This window comes from Nomascus leucogenys, chromosome 13 (assembly GCF_006542625.1).
Source record: "Nomascus leucogenys isolate Asia chromosome 13, Asia_NLE_v1, whole genome shotgun sequence".
Taxonomy (NCBI): Eukaryota; Metazoa; Chordata; class Mammalia; order Primates; family Hylobatidae; genus Nomascus; species Nomascus leucogenys.
Genome location: NC_044393.1, coordinates 58,638,788 through 58,653,739, shown reverse-complemented (window position 1 = coordinate 58,653,739; position 14,952 = coordinate 58,638,788).

The following is a 14,952-nucleotide window of genomic DNA, read 5'->3' as shown; positions in this document are numbered from 1 at the left end:
ATACATGACATAAAGAAAAATATAAAAGTAGGAGAAAGCAGAATCAGAAGAAGTGCAGTTTTAATAAGGTAGTCAAGGAAGGCCTTTCTGAGAGGTTGGCATTTGAGCAGATGTCTAGAAGACATGCTAAAGCAAACTGTGCTACTATTTGAGAAGGCTCCAGAAGACAAAACAAAGGAGGCCCTGTGCGGGAAGCTTGTCTGAGGAGTAGCAAGGAGGTCAGTGTAATTGAAGCACACAGAAAGAAAGAGAGAAAAAGAGAAACTGAAGTTAGAGTGATAGTCAAACATAAGATTACATGGAGTATTACAGGCCATGGAAAGCACTTTGGAATTCAAAAGAGATGCTAGGAAGAGTATACATTTTAAACAACATCTTAGAAAATCCTCACAGACGAAATTGACCCCAAAAATGCAATATCTATTTTAAATGATTTTCACTTAATCTCCTACTCATTCATATGATGTATTTTGTAGGTTGTAAGACCAGGTCCATAACGATTTAATATCTGGAGATATGAGATCAACCAACAGGATAGCCACTTGTGTCTTTTTAAATGAAACAGAGGATTTAAAAAATGTCAGCCAAATATTAATTTGCCAAGAAAAGTACTATTTTTTTTTTTTTTTGAGACGGAGTCTCGCTCTGTTGCCCAGGCGGGAGTGCAGTGGCGAAAAGTACTATTTTAAAAAGACTTACTAGTTATTTGAAACAGCCTTATGCAGAAAACTAATACTACTACAATAACTTCAGGCTAAAAAGTGAGGTGAAGAAAAGTTCCATGAGAACAGGGAGAAGTTCAAAACATCTACTCGGCCTTCTAAAAATTACACTAAATTTAGAGAGAGTTGTCAAATGGAATTGGGCCTATGTAAATTCAATGGTGCTGAGTAAATTGTTGTCTTAAAAAGTGTCAAAATTTTCAAGCAATATTCTAAACTGAATGCATTTTAGAAACAATGATTATAAAAATAAAAAAGTTATAGAAAGCTACATATATTATATTTGGGTCAAAGATATCAAGGATCTTATTTCTATACAATAAATAAAGATTAGGCTTACATTTGCCACTATTTATTGGGTTTATCAAGTTTGAAATAAATATTTGGGCTACAAGTTATACAGAAACAAAAAATACATTTGATATAAAATTAATGTGGAATTAGAAGATATTGAATGTGATACCAGAATTCAAGTGATAAACTTCAAATCTACTGTCCTCAACTCTACCATCACTGAAATGAATCCCCTCATTAAGAACTCAAAGAATTAGTGTCAACATTTATTTTGCCTCTGGAATACAAACTGTAGTTACTACATTTATAAGTTCAACTACCACGTATATAAACTACTCAGTAAAAACGCTTTCTATTTTTCACAACGTGTTTAAAAAGTAAACACATTGATGACCCAATACCTCGTACAGACACAACTACTAAAATGTCATCTCGTTCAGGATACATCTAAAGGATGCATGAGCTTGATTGCCGTCTGTAATACCAAGAGACATCAAGTTGTTACCATTATTTTATCTTAGCAATTAGGCCATATTACAGAATATTGCTAACTCAATAAAAAGTCTTAAAAATACTTTGTACAATGACTATTCCGGACTGCAAATCTCTCTCTATAATATATTCACTTAAAAAAAATAGGGCTAGATGCAGTGGCTCACACCTGTAATCCTAGCACTTTGGGAGGCCAAGGCGGGCAGATCACTTGAGGTCAGGAGTTCGAGACCAGCCTTGCCAACATGGCGAAACCCCATCTCTACTAACAATTTCAAGAAATTAGCTGGACATGGTGGCACAGGCCTGTAGTCCCAGCTACTTGGGAGGCTGAGGCACTAGAATCGTTTGAACCCAGGAGCCAGAAGTTGCAGTGAGCCAAGATTGTGCCACTGCACTCCAGCCTGGGTGACAGAATGAGACTCTGTCTCAAAATAAAATAAAATAAAATAAAATAAAATAATCAGAGCATTGCTTTAACAACCAAGAAACTTAAAGACAAATTAATTGCCCAATTATAGTAACCATTTTTTCTCAGGTGTATTATGGAATTTTCTTATTTTCTATATTCCATTTTTTATTCCAATGTGTTGATATTATCTATTTTGTTTAGTCTATAGAACATCCAACTTTTTTCAGAAGACAACTGTAAACAGTAGGTAAAAAGTCTGCATTTATTAAAACATCTAATGTGTGCCATTATTTATCTATTTTTTATGTTTTATCTATTATTACATTGCCCAGGCTTCTTCTTATATCCTCACAGCTATAATATGGGCTTCAGTACTATCACTGTCTTCATTTTACAGAAAAGAAAACTGAGGCTGAAGAGGACAAAAACACTGTGGATGGTCAGAAAAAGTAGTCAGCAGATGACACTAGAACACAAATCCAAGTATTCTGAACTTCGAATATTTCGAAGCCAAAACTTCGAATCGACATTTTGTGCTGCCTGTGAAAGAAGTGGGGCAGAAAACTGGTGGTAAGGTTGGGTGGATGTTTGAATCACCATCATGCCATCATGTGCATACTGAGTTCAGATATTACTGTCAGAGGCACATACAATTTGTTTGAGTAATGAGTAATGAACTAATTGGTTTGATGATTAATTAGCTAATTTCTAAACTCATTACAATGTAATTATATTAATTGATTATAAAAATAAAAAAGTTACAGAAAGCTACATATATTATATTTGGGTCAAAGATATCAAGGATCTTATTTCTACACAATAAATAAGATTAGACTTACATTTGCCACCATTTATGGGGTTTATCAAGTTCGAAATAAATATTTGGGCTACAAGTTATACAGACAATTGTTTCTAAGTGATTACCAATGTTTCAATTACAAAATCGTCTATGATTAAGGATTAATACATGTCTTGGTTTTGAAGTTTTTCCCTCTAAAAGTTTCTATAGAAAATATAAAAGAACATCTTTATAAAATTAATATCATTGAAGAATCCAAAGCAGAAATAATTACATGTTTAATGTTTAACTTGGTTTCAACTGAAGTACTTCTTATCACACAGCTGGGTGCTATTAGGAAAGAGCTCTTCTCTCTGAGACCATTCACTCTGTGGTATACAATTGGTACAATGTTCTAAAGAATGCTGAGTATGAAGAACTAGTTTACTGTTCAATCTTATAAGTCTCTAACACTGATTTCAGAAACAATAAAGGATGTCTTTGCTGGTAGACACCATCTAGTCAGATTCATCTTCTCCATCTCCAACCATATTGTTTATTTCAAAGTAAAAGGCCAAGTGATATATTTAGGGATAATGTAATGACCATTACAATACAAAATTGCATAGCATAATTTTGATTTTTATTACATTGTTATTATTTTGAGTTTTCAAATTTTATCATGGAAATCAATCATTTTTAATATTTCCATTGTTTCAAAAATAAATTTTTTTAATGAATGCCGTCTCTATTTCAGTGCAGTAAAAATATTAGCACTACAGGTCACTAGCCTGGCCGTAAAACAATGTAATGAAGAGTAGTCTAATTACAAATATAAGTATGAACATTTAAGAAAATGAAAGCATATTGATCCTATCATTATAAAATACAAGCAGAATGTATTCCTTTTTATGCACATAACTACCCAGATGTATGGGCATCATCAGTGGGTCAGATCAAACCAATTGCTGTATCAGTGAAAGAACACAGACCGGCCGGGCGCGGTGGCTCACGCTTGTAATCCCAGCACTTTGGGAGGCCGAGGCGGGCAGATCACGAGGTCAGGAGATCGAGACCACGGTGAAACCCCGTCTCTACTAAAAATACAAAAAAAATTAGCCGGGCGTGGTGGCGGGCGCCTGTAGTCCCAGCTACTCGGAGAGGCTGAGGCAGGAGAATGGCGTGAACCCGGGAGGCGGAGCTTGCAGTGAGCCGAGATCGCGCCACTGCACTCCAGCCTGGGCGACAGAGCGAGACTCCATCTCAAAAAAAAAAAAAAAAAAAAAAACACAGACCATGCAAAGTTTGAAAGGATGCAAGCAGAATAAAAAAAAAAAATGCCAGAATATGAGCATCTAAACAGGATTAAAAATATATCAAAATTATGTATTTGGCACATAGTAGACACATAATAATTATTTGTTGAATGAATAAACATAGAAGCGAAAACATACATAATTGTTTTTCTTTCAGTCACTGAACAATATCAATGTGTCACTTCAGGGACTGAAGCCTACAGATTGTCTCTCAAGAGGCCTCACAGGGGCCCTTTATTGCCTTAGTGAATTTCTTACGATATAAGACCTACTTATCAATGTTGAGGCGTCTGCAATCTAATTGTTTTAAAACACTGAGTGCGTGAATCTCTCAGAGACCAATCCCACTAACCAAGATAATCAGACTTCCTTACGCAAGTCAGAATGCTGATTTACTTATTTGAAATGAGATATTTCATCACTGATTTTTGCATTCTCTTTCTGAAAGTAGATCTACACAGGAAACCAAAGCATAAACTAAAGGGTGATTGGTGGTCCTTGACTTACAAAAAGGAGAGCTGGCAGAAGCAAATGTGAAGGCTTCAGTTTGTGACAGCCCGATATGTCCATTTTACAACAAGGAGTCTCTTGCTTAGGAGACAGGCAGTTGAGAAATATGTCAGCTAAAGCACCCTCTCTTGGATATTACAACTAGAATTTGCCATTCTAATCACCACTCCTTTTAGGATTAACACACTTTTTAGCGAATATCTAATGGGTAACATCAGGCCTGGTTGCCCATCACCCACAAGTTATTTGTTTTATCTATTATCTCTTGTACCTACAACTTGAATTTAAAGTATATCTTTATAGACTCTAAAATACATGTTGTGGTAATTTGTCTTACTCTTCTCAGATTGCCATCTTCATCTGAAAATTGACACATTTCCACCATTGTGCCCTGTAGAATCATTTGATATATTTGCACATCTAAAACTCTCTGCTTCTACTTATAAGGACATAAGCATTATGTGGGGCGGGGGTTGGGGGGAGACACAACATTTAGAAACCAAGTTAAAAAGTTCCTTTCTCTCTGGGTACTTTAAATTTACTTGAGGATACTCCTATTTTCTTCTTTGAAGTCCTAGTAGCTGGAGGAAAAGAATAAAAAGGAAATTAATCTGCCCAGCTATCAACAACTGGGGCAGAATAGGAGGAATGTTGATCACTCTCTAACAGGTTGGTAATTATGTCCACTATTCTCCCATGGCATAAATACCATCAGTGTGGTAGAAATCACATTAGGTTGGAGGTAAGAGTATCAGGATGAGGTCTTTCCTGTCTCTGGCAATAATTAATTGAGTAACATTGAACACATTCTTTAATCTCAGTTGTAAATGGGGTTACACAGTTATCAGAAGTTCTTCATGCCATCATGCTTGTGACATTCACAGAATCCTATCAGTAATTGTGGCTAATTAAACCAGGGATCCTTGAGAGTAGGGTAAGGAGAACACAAACCTGGAGAAGAGAAAAATGTATTTGATTCTCAGAGCAGAAAGAAGTATGTTCATTTTTGATAAACCCATAATTGAAGAGGACAGGAATAGATCTTTAACTTTTTCTTCAAATGCTAGCAGTTTCTAGAACTCTCTAAGGTCACAGAATTCATAGTATATTTTATATTTGAGAGAAAAAATATTTCAAGAGGACATCAAAAATCCACTTGTAAATATTTTTGGTATGAGATAGCAATTTGTAATAGGTATTGGTTTCTCAACTTTTTTTTCCATATTACAAAATGCTCAAAAATTGCTTTATGTGGGATCATAATTTCTCATAAATCATGAGTTAAAATATGTGGTGGTGTAAAACAATCCATGTGTAATGATTTGAAATCAAATTCAATTTGCATTAAAATTCCACTGAAAAGTTTTTTTTTCTTAGGGTAATCCCATTCTTATAACATAGCCGAATTGATATTTAATATACACATACAACATTTATTTATTTATTTATTTATTTATTTATTTATTTATTTGTGATGGAGTCTTCCTCTGTCTCCCAGGCTGGAGTGCAGTGGCACAATCTTGGCTCACTGCAACCTCCACCGCTTGGGTTCAAGCAATTCTTCTGCCTCAGTCACTCAAGTAGCTGGGATTACAGGCACGCACCACCACACCCAGCTATTTTTTGTATTTTCAGTAGAGACAGGGTTTCACCACATTGGCCAGGCTGGTCTAGAACTTCTGGCTTCAAGCGACCCGCCTGCCTTAGCCTCCCAAAGTGCTGGGATTACAGAGGTGAGGCACCACATCCAGCTGATGTACATACACAATTTCTTGGGAAGCAAAGGGACATTTGGTTATATCTGTGGCCAGAAAGAACAACTTCCCTTTGTTACATTTATGACTGATTTCTAACAGAGAAGAATCACAGGTGAGGCAATGTGGGATTTATCTCACAGCTAATATTTTCCAATTTTGTTACATAAAAGGTTAATCATCAACCTTTTTTGGCCTCAGTGTACTCATCAATAAAATATAGAAAAATGAACAAGCACACAAGGAAATATGATAATTTCTAAATTGTAATAATATTCATAATATATATAACGTAATGCTTGGCACATAGGCAACTAATCTAGGGGGCAATTCTTTTTTCTTCTTCCTCCTTTTCCTCCTCTTTTTTTCTCTTCATCTTTTGAATTATTATTAATGTCTAATATATCAAATTAGGAGTCTGGGTGGAGAAAGGGATTAAACTAATTCATGCCATAACTTCTCTGTATACAGGTGCCAGTTAGATTGGAAATAGTGGTTATAATTAAACTGAGTACTTCTACTTAATAAATAATACAAAATGAACAGTCAAATGTATTTGGAACCACTAACCTGAATATTGAAAATATCATCTTTCTTTCCAAATTAGCTCCCCTCTTTCTGACTGCCCAATTTATGGTAATGACATCGAAATCTTTCTATTACTCAGAATTAAAACCCTGGGTTTATGTTTTATTTATTTTCTTTTTCTTTACTTTTGCACACTTGCAAAGCCTGTAATAATTGATGTAATTATATTAACACCATCTTTTCAGATTTCACAGGTATTATTCAATTTCTAGTGCAATCTCTCTCTCACCAGGACATGACAGCTTTCTAAATATAGTGTGCTTTAATAATCATTAGCACACTCACTTTATATCTTTGTAGGGAGGAAATGAGAACTGCACCATAATTCAAATAATAGCTTGATAACTGAAGAAAAGATCAGAAATAAAGGATGCTAAGTAATTAATTAGGGCTTTCTGTGTAATAGGGATAATTATTTTTTCAATCCTTAATAAAACTTGTTAAAAATTTCTAGCAATTTATGTACACCTGGCTACTTTTTACCAATGACTTTTGTGGCAATAGAGAATAAAATCTTATCAAAGTTTAATGCTGCCAAAAAGTTGGTTTTGTGATTGTCAAAGAGACCTTATAGTAATATTCTATGCATATACTTGTTCATATTTTGAATTTTTTAAATATTCACTTTGTCCTTTGGCTTTTGGCTTTTGGCTTTTGATTTCTTCTGTTACTATATCACACCTCATTCTAACTACTTACCACTGGCTTTATTTAATGGTGTCACAAAGATGGAAAATGAAAAAAAATGTTACTTTGCAGTATGACTGGATGAATTAATGATTGACACATAAAAGTAAACACGTAGAATAAGTATAATGCAGTATATTAACACACACAGTAGTTTTCACTACTTAAGAGACAATTACAGGATCTCTGTGGCTTACAAATCAGGAAATTAATTCTTGCCCACAGGTTCAGCTGATCTAGCCTTAGTTGTGCTTGGTGGCACTGCTACAGGCTTTCAAGCATCTGGGCACATCTCCAAACTGCTGGTTGGAATGAGATCTGTTCTATATTTCTCCCATTCTCCTTTTATTAGTGGCCACCTGGGCCATGTTCTTGTAGAGAATGGCATGAGTGCAATACAACAAGCCAAACTATGAAGGCACATTTACAACCTTTGCTTGTTTCAAATATGCACATATTCCACTAGCCAGAGCAAGTTACAGGTCCAAACCCGTGGAGGCCCTGAGTGTATATAAACCTCAAGAATAGGAGAGAGGAGAGTAAATACCTGTCAATCAGTAACATAATACATCAACACACTATAATAGAAAATAAAACTTTTAAGGTAGTTGCCAGTATGAGGTTGGGATTTTACTGTACAGCCAAGTAGAAAACTTTTGAAGATATATATATTTTTTCTCCTCCCAAACCACCTCTGCTGTCTTGGTTTCTACTTTAAATGATGAGGAGGTATAATAGTCAGATGGAGTCCCATTCCAGGACACTGATTAAGCCCCATTTATTGGTGTATATTTTTGGCAGACATTTGTTGTGTCTCCTTCATTCTCCACACCTTACCAAATGCAGTCCACCACCGCGTTGTCTCAGATGCTCTTACACATCCTATCTGCATGATAAACTGACCCAGGAAGAGCTAGCACATGGCAGGATATGTCATCTCATGCATCCTTTCCCTTTTAATCCACTGAACATGTCCATGGCTGGGACTTGCTATGGTCTGAAAGTTCGTGCCCCCGTGAAGTTTATATATTAAAATAAACTCGAGGTGATGGTATGAGGAAGTAGGGACTTTGAGAGGTAAGTAGGTCATGCTTCTTTCAAATAAGCTCATGTTCCGCTAGCCAGAGAAAGTCGCATGACCAAGCCCATGCGGTACATGAGTATATACAAATCTCAAGAATGAGAGAGAGTGGAACTCTCATGAAGGGGAATCATGTCCTTATAAAAGAGACAACAGAGACCCGTCACACCTTTTACCACAGGAGGACACAGCTAGAAAATCTACGAACCAGAAACCCCTCACCTGCCCCCAAATCTGCTAGCATCATGATCTTGGACTTCCCAACCTCCAGAACTGTAAGAAATGAATTTCTGTTATTTATAAGCTACCTGGTTTATGGTATATTGGTATAGCAGCCAGTCATCTTAATACAAAATCAGAACAAAAATTATTCTTTCCTTGAATATTTTTAAGTACAAGGGAGGCGTGAGCTGATTTCGGTTTTATATTATTTACAAAAATGATTATGGCACAGTGTGGAGAATGAAAATCCTGGTGGCCATGGAATCATTAGAGGAGATGAGAATTTGAACAAAAGCAATAAGAACCATGGATGAAAAGGAAGGATTATCATTTTTTTAAATGGTGACACTAATAGTGTTTAGAAAATGGCTGAATTAATGAGATATGAAGGCTATCAAGTTTTTATCTTGGATGGCCAGATGAAAGATTGCTAGCTTTTTGTATTCAGTAGCAATAAAGTTTTTTGCAAAAGTCCATTAATATTTGCTACTCAGAATGATATCTTAATGGGAGACACTACTAAAAGTCACCAACTGAGTATCTCATTGATGCAGAAATTCCTTCCATAGCATTACAAAGTTATTTATCCTTTTTCTACCAAGTGTTTATTTTCACTGATGGAAATATAACTTTCTTTTATGATATTGCTTTTTATTAACAGGTAGTTTCAATTATTATACACTTAAATATTGTAATGACACAAAATATTCAATTCCTGAAAATTAGAATTTCTAGCTGCTCTATCATTAGCCTAATTCTTCGATATATATTTCTATGGTATTTTTCAAAATTAATTTATTTTATTTCTTTTTTAAAATTTCCAACTTTCAAGTTCAGGGTACATGTACAGAATGTGCTAGTTTGTTACATAGGCAAATGTGTGCCATGGCGGTTTGCAACACAGATCATCACATAACCCAGGTATTAAGCTCAGCATCCATTAGCTATTATTCCTGATCCTCTCCTTCCTCTGACACCCACCCTCCAGCAGGCCCAAGGGTGTGTCGTTCCCCACAATGTGTTCTTATCATTTAACTCCCACTTGTAAGTGAGAACACGTAGTATTTGGTTTTCTGTTCCTGCATTAATTTGCTAAGGATAATGGCCTCCAGCTCCATCCATGTCCCTTTAAAGAACATAATCTCACTCCTCCCTGTGGCTGCATAGTATTCCATGGTGTGTATGTATCACATTTTCTTTATCCAGTCTATCCTTGATGGGCATTTAGGTTGATTCCATGTCTTCACTATTGTGAATAGTGCTGCAATGAACATACGCATGCATGTGTCTTTATAATAGCAAAATTTATATTCCTTTGGGTATATACTCAGTAATGGGATCCCTGGACAGACTTTTTTTTCTTTTTTGAGACAGAGTCTCGCTCTGGACAGACTTTTTAATAGCCATTCTTAATGGTGTGAGATAACATCTCATTATGGTTTGATTTGAATTTCTCTAATGCACAGTGATGTTGAGCTTTTCCTCAAATGTTTGTTGGTCGTATAAATGTCTTCTTTTGAGAAGTGTCTGTTCATGTTCTTTGCCCACTTTTTAATAGGTTTGTATTGTTTTCTTGTAAATTTGTTTAAGTTCCTTGTAGATGCTAGATATTAGATCTTTGTCAGGTGGACAGATTGCAAAAAATTTCTCCCATTCTGTAGGTTGTCTGTTTACCAATTTATCAATGTGCAAAATTGTTTATCAATGTGTAAAATTGACTAGCATTACTATACACCAAAAACAGGCAAGCCAAGAGCCAAATCATAAATGAACTCCCATTTGCAATTGCCCCAAAAATATATACCTATGAATTCGGCTAACAAGAGAAGTGGAGGACATCTTCAAGGAGAACTATAAACCACTGCTCAAAGAAATCAAAGATGACACAAACAAATGGAGAAAACATAGAAAATAGGTTTTGTTTTTTTTTTTCTAATTCTGTGAAGAATGTCAATGGGAATTTAATGGGAATAGCATTGCATTTAGAACTGCTTTGGGCAGTATGGCCATTTTCAAAAGATAGTTTCTTTTGCTGTGCAGAAACTCTTTACTTTAAATAGCTCCCATGTGTCAACTTCTGCTTTTGTTGCAATTGCTTTTTGTGTCTTCATTTTGAAATCTTTTCCTGTGCCTATATCCTGAATGGTATTGCCTTCATTTTACTCTAGGGTTTTTATAGTTTAGGGTTTTACTTTCAAGTCTTTAATCAGTCTTGAGTTGAATTTTGTGTATGGTGTAAGGAATGGGTCCAGTTTCAATTTTCTGCATATGGCTAGCCAGTTCTCCCAGCACAAGATATTAAATAGAGAATCCTTTCCCCATTGCTTATTTTTGTCAGCTTTGTGGAAGATCAGATGGTTGTAGGTGTGTGGTCTTATTTCTGGGTTCTCTATTCTGTTCCATTGATCTGTGGGTCTATTCTCCTTCTAGTACCATGCTGTTTTTGTTGCTATAGCTCTGTATTATAGTTTGAAGTTGGGGAGAGTGATGCCTCTAGCTTTGTTCTTTTTGCATAGGATTGCCTTGGCTATATGGGCTGTTCTTTGGTTCCATGTAAATTTTAGAATAGTTTTTTTTTTCTAATTCTGTGAAGAACGTCAATGGTAATTTAATGGGGATAGAACTCAATCTGTAATTGCTTTGGGCAGTATGACCATTTTCAAGATATCGATTCTTTCTATACATGAGCGTGGAATGTTTTTTCCATTTGTTTGTGTCATCTCTGATTGCTTTGAGCAGTGGTTTATAGTTTTCCTTGAAGAGGTCCTCCACTTCTCTTGTTAGCTGAATTCCTAGGTATTTTATTTTTTTGTGCCAATTGTGAATGGGAGTTCATTTATGATTTGGCTCTTGGCTTGCCTGTTGTTGGTATATAGTAATGCTAGTAATTTTTGCACATTGGTTTCGTATTTCAAGACTTTGCTGAAGTTACTCATCAGCTTAAGATGCTTTTGGGCTGAGCTGATGGGGTTTTCTAACTATAAGATCATGTCATTTTCTAACAAAGATAATTTGTCTTCCTCTCTTCCACTTTGAATACTCTTTATGTCTTTCTCTTGCCTGAATGTCCTGGCCAGAACTTCTAATACTATGTTGAATAAGAGTGGTAAAAGAGATTAATCTTGTCTTGTGCCAGTTTTCAGTGGGAATACTTCCAGTTTTTGCCCATTCTGTATAATATTGGCTGTGGGTTTGTCATATATGGCTTATATTATTTTGAATTATATTCCTTCAATAGTTTATTGAGAGTTTTTAACATAAAGGGATGTTGAATTTCACTGAAGGTCTTTTATGAATCTATTGAGATAATCATGTGGCTTTCGTCTTTAGTTCTGTTTATGTGATTAATCATATTGATTAATTTGCTTATGTAGAACCAGCCTTGCATCCCAGGGATGAAGCCTACTCGATCGTAGTGGATAAGCTTTTTGATGCACTGCTGGATTTGGTTTGTCAGTATTTTGTTGAGGATTTTTGCATCGATATTGATCAAATACACTCACCTGAAGTTTTCTTTTTTTTTGTTGTATCTCTACCAGGTTTTGGTATCAGGATGATGCTTGCCTCATAGAATGTGCTAGGGAGGAGTCTCCTTTTCCATATTTTAAAATAGATTCAATAGGAATGGTACCAGCTCCTCTTTGTACCTCTGCTAGAATCCAGCTGTGAATTCATCTGGCCCTGGGCTTTTTTTGGTTGGTAGGCTTTTTATAACTGTCTTAATTTGGGAACTTACTGGTCTCTTCAGGGATTCAATTTCTTCATTATTCAATCTTGGGAGAGGGTATGTGTACAGGTATTTATCCATTTCTTCTAGATTTTCTAGTTTATATGCATAGAGGCATTTAAAGTATTCTCTGATGGTTGTACTTCTGTGGGATCAGTTCTAATATCCCCCTTATTTCTGATTGTGTTTATTTGAATCTTCTCTCTTTTCTTCTTTAGTAGTCTAGCTTGTGGCCTATCTATTTTATTTTATTTTTTTAAAAAAAGCAGCTCCAGGATTTGTTGATTTTTTGAAGGGTTTGTCGTGTCACTATCTCCTTTAGTTCAGCTCTGATCTTGGTTATTTCTTGTCTTCTGCTAGTTTTAGGGGTTTTTTGTTTGTTTGTTTGTTTTGCTCTTGGTCCTCTAGTTCTTTTAGTTGTGATGTTAAGTTGTCAATCTGAGATCTTTCTAGCTTTTTGATGTAGGAATTTAGTGCTATAAATTTCCCTCTTAACACTGCTTTAGCTGTGTCCCAGAGATTCTGGTACATTGTATCTTTGTTTTCATTAGTTTCAAAGAACTTCTCAATTTCTGCCTTAGTTTTTTATCTACCCCAAAGTCATTCAGGAGCAGGTTGTTCAATTTCCTTTTAGTTGTATGGTTTTGAGTGAATTTCTTAATCTTGAGTTCTAATTTGATTATGCTGTGGTCCAAGAGATGTTTTTTCATGATTTCAGTTCTTTTGCATTGCTGAGGAAGTAAAATTTGCATTTTACTTCCAATTATGTGGTCAATTTTAGAGTAGGTGCTGTGTGGTGATAAGATGGATGGATATTCTGTTGTTTTGGGGTGGAGAGCTCTGTAGATATCTATGGGGTCTACTTGATCCAGAGTTGAGTTCGGGTCCTGAATATATTTGTTAATTTTTTGTCTTGATGATCTGTCTAATATTGTCAGTGAGGTGTTAAAGTCTTGCACTATTATTGTGTGAGAGTCTAAGTGTCTTTGTAGGTCTCTAAGAACTTGCTTTATAAATCTGGGTGCTCCTGTATTGGGTGCATATCTATTTAGGAGAGTCAGCTCTTCTTGATGAATTGAACCCTTTACTATTATCTAATGCCCTTCTTTGTCTTTTTTGATCTAGTTGGTAAAGTCTGTTTTGTTAGAAACTAGGATTGCTACCCCTGCTTTTTTCTGTTTTCCATTTGCTTGGTAAATTCTTCTCCATCCCTTTATCTAGAGCCTATGTGTGTCTTTACACATGAGATGGGTCTTGAAGAGAGCACACTAATGGGTATTGGTTCTTTATCCAGTTTGCCATTCTGTCTTTTAATTGGAGCATTTAGCCCATTTAAATTTAAGGTTAGTATTGTTATGTGTGGATTTGTCATCATGATGCTAGCTGGTTATTTTGCAGACTTGTTTATGACTTCATAGTGTCACTGATCTGTGTACTTCAGTGTGTTTTTGTAGTGGCTGGTAACACCTTTTCCTTTTCATATTTAGTGCTTTATTCAGGAGCTCTTGTAAGGCAGGTCTGGTGGTACCAAATTCTGTCAGCATTTGCTTGTCTGATAAGGATCTTATTTCTCCTTTGCTTATGAAGTTTAGTTTGTCCAGATATGAAATTATGGGTTAGAAATTCTTTTCTTTAAGGATGTTAAATATTGGCCCCTGATCTCTTCTGGCTTGTAGGGTTTCTGCTGAGACATCCACTGTTAGTCTGATGGGCTTCCCTTTGTAGGTGACCTGGCCTTTCTCTCTGGTTGTCCTTAATATTTTTTTCTTTCATTTTAATCTTGGATAATCTGATGATTATATGACTTGAGGATGATCTTTTTGTGGAGTATCTTACTGAGACTCTGCATTTCTTGAATTTGAATATTGACCTGTCTAGCTAGGTTGGGGAAGTTCTCCCAGATTATATCCTGAAATATGTTTCCCAAATTGGTTCCATTCTTCCCATCTCTTTCAAATACCTCAATCAATCATAGATTCAGTCTCTTTACATAATCCCATATTTCTTGGAGGTTTTGTTTATTCCTTTTCATTCATTTTTTTCTCTATTCTTGTCTGCCTGTCTTATTTCAGACAGACAGTCTTCAAGCTCTGAGATTCCTTCCTCCATTTGGTTTATTCTGCTAGTAATGCTTGTGATTGCATTGTGAAGTTCTTTTAGACTGTTTTCTCAGCTCTATCAGATCAGTTATGTTTCCCCTTATACTGGCTATTTTGGCTGTCAGCTCCTGTATTGTTTAATCACGATTCTTTGCTTCTTTGCATTGTGTTACAACATGCTACTTTAGCTCAGCAAGGTTCATTCTTATCCACATTCTGAAGCCTACTTCTGTCATTTCAGTCATCTCAGCCTCAGCCCAGTTCTAAACC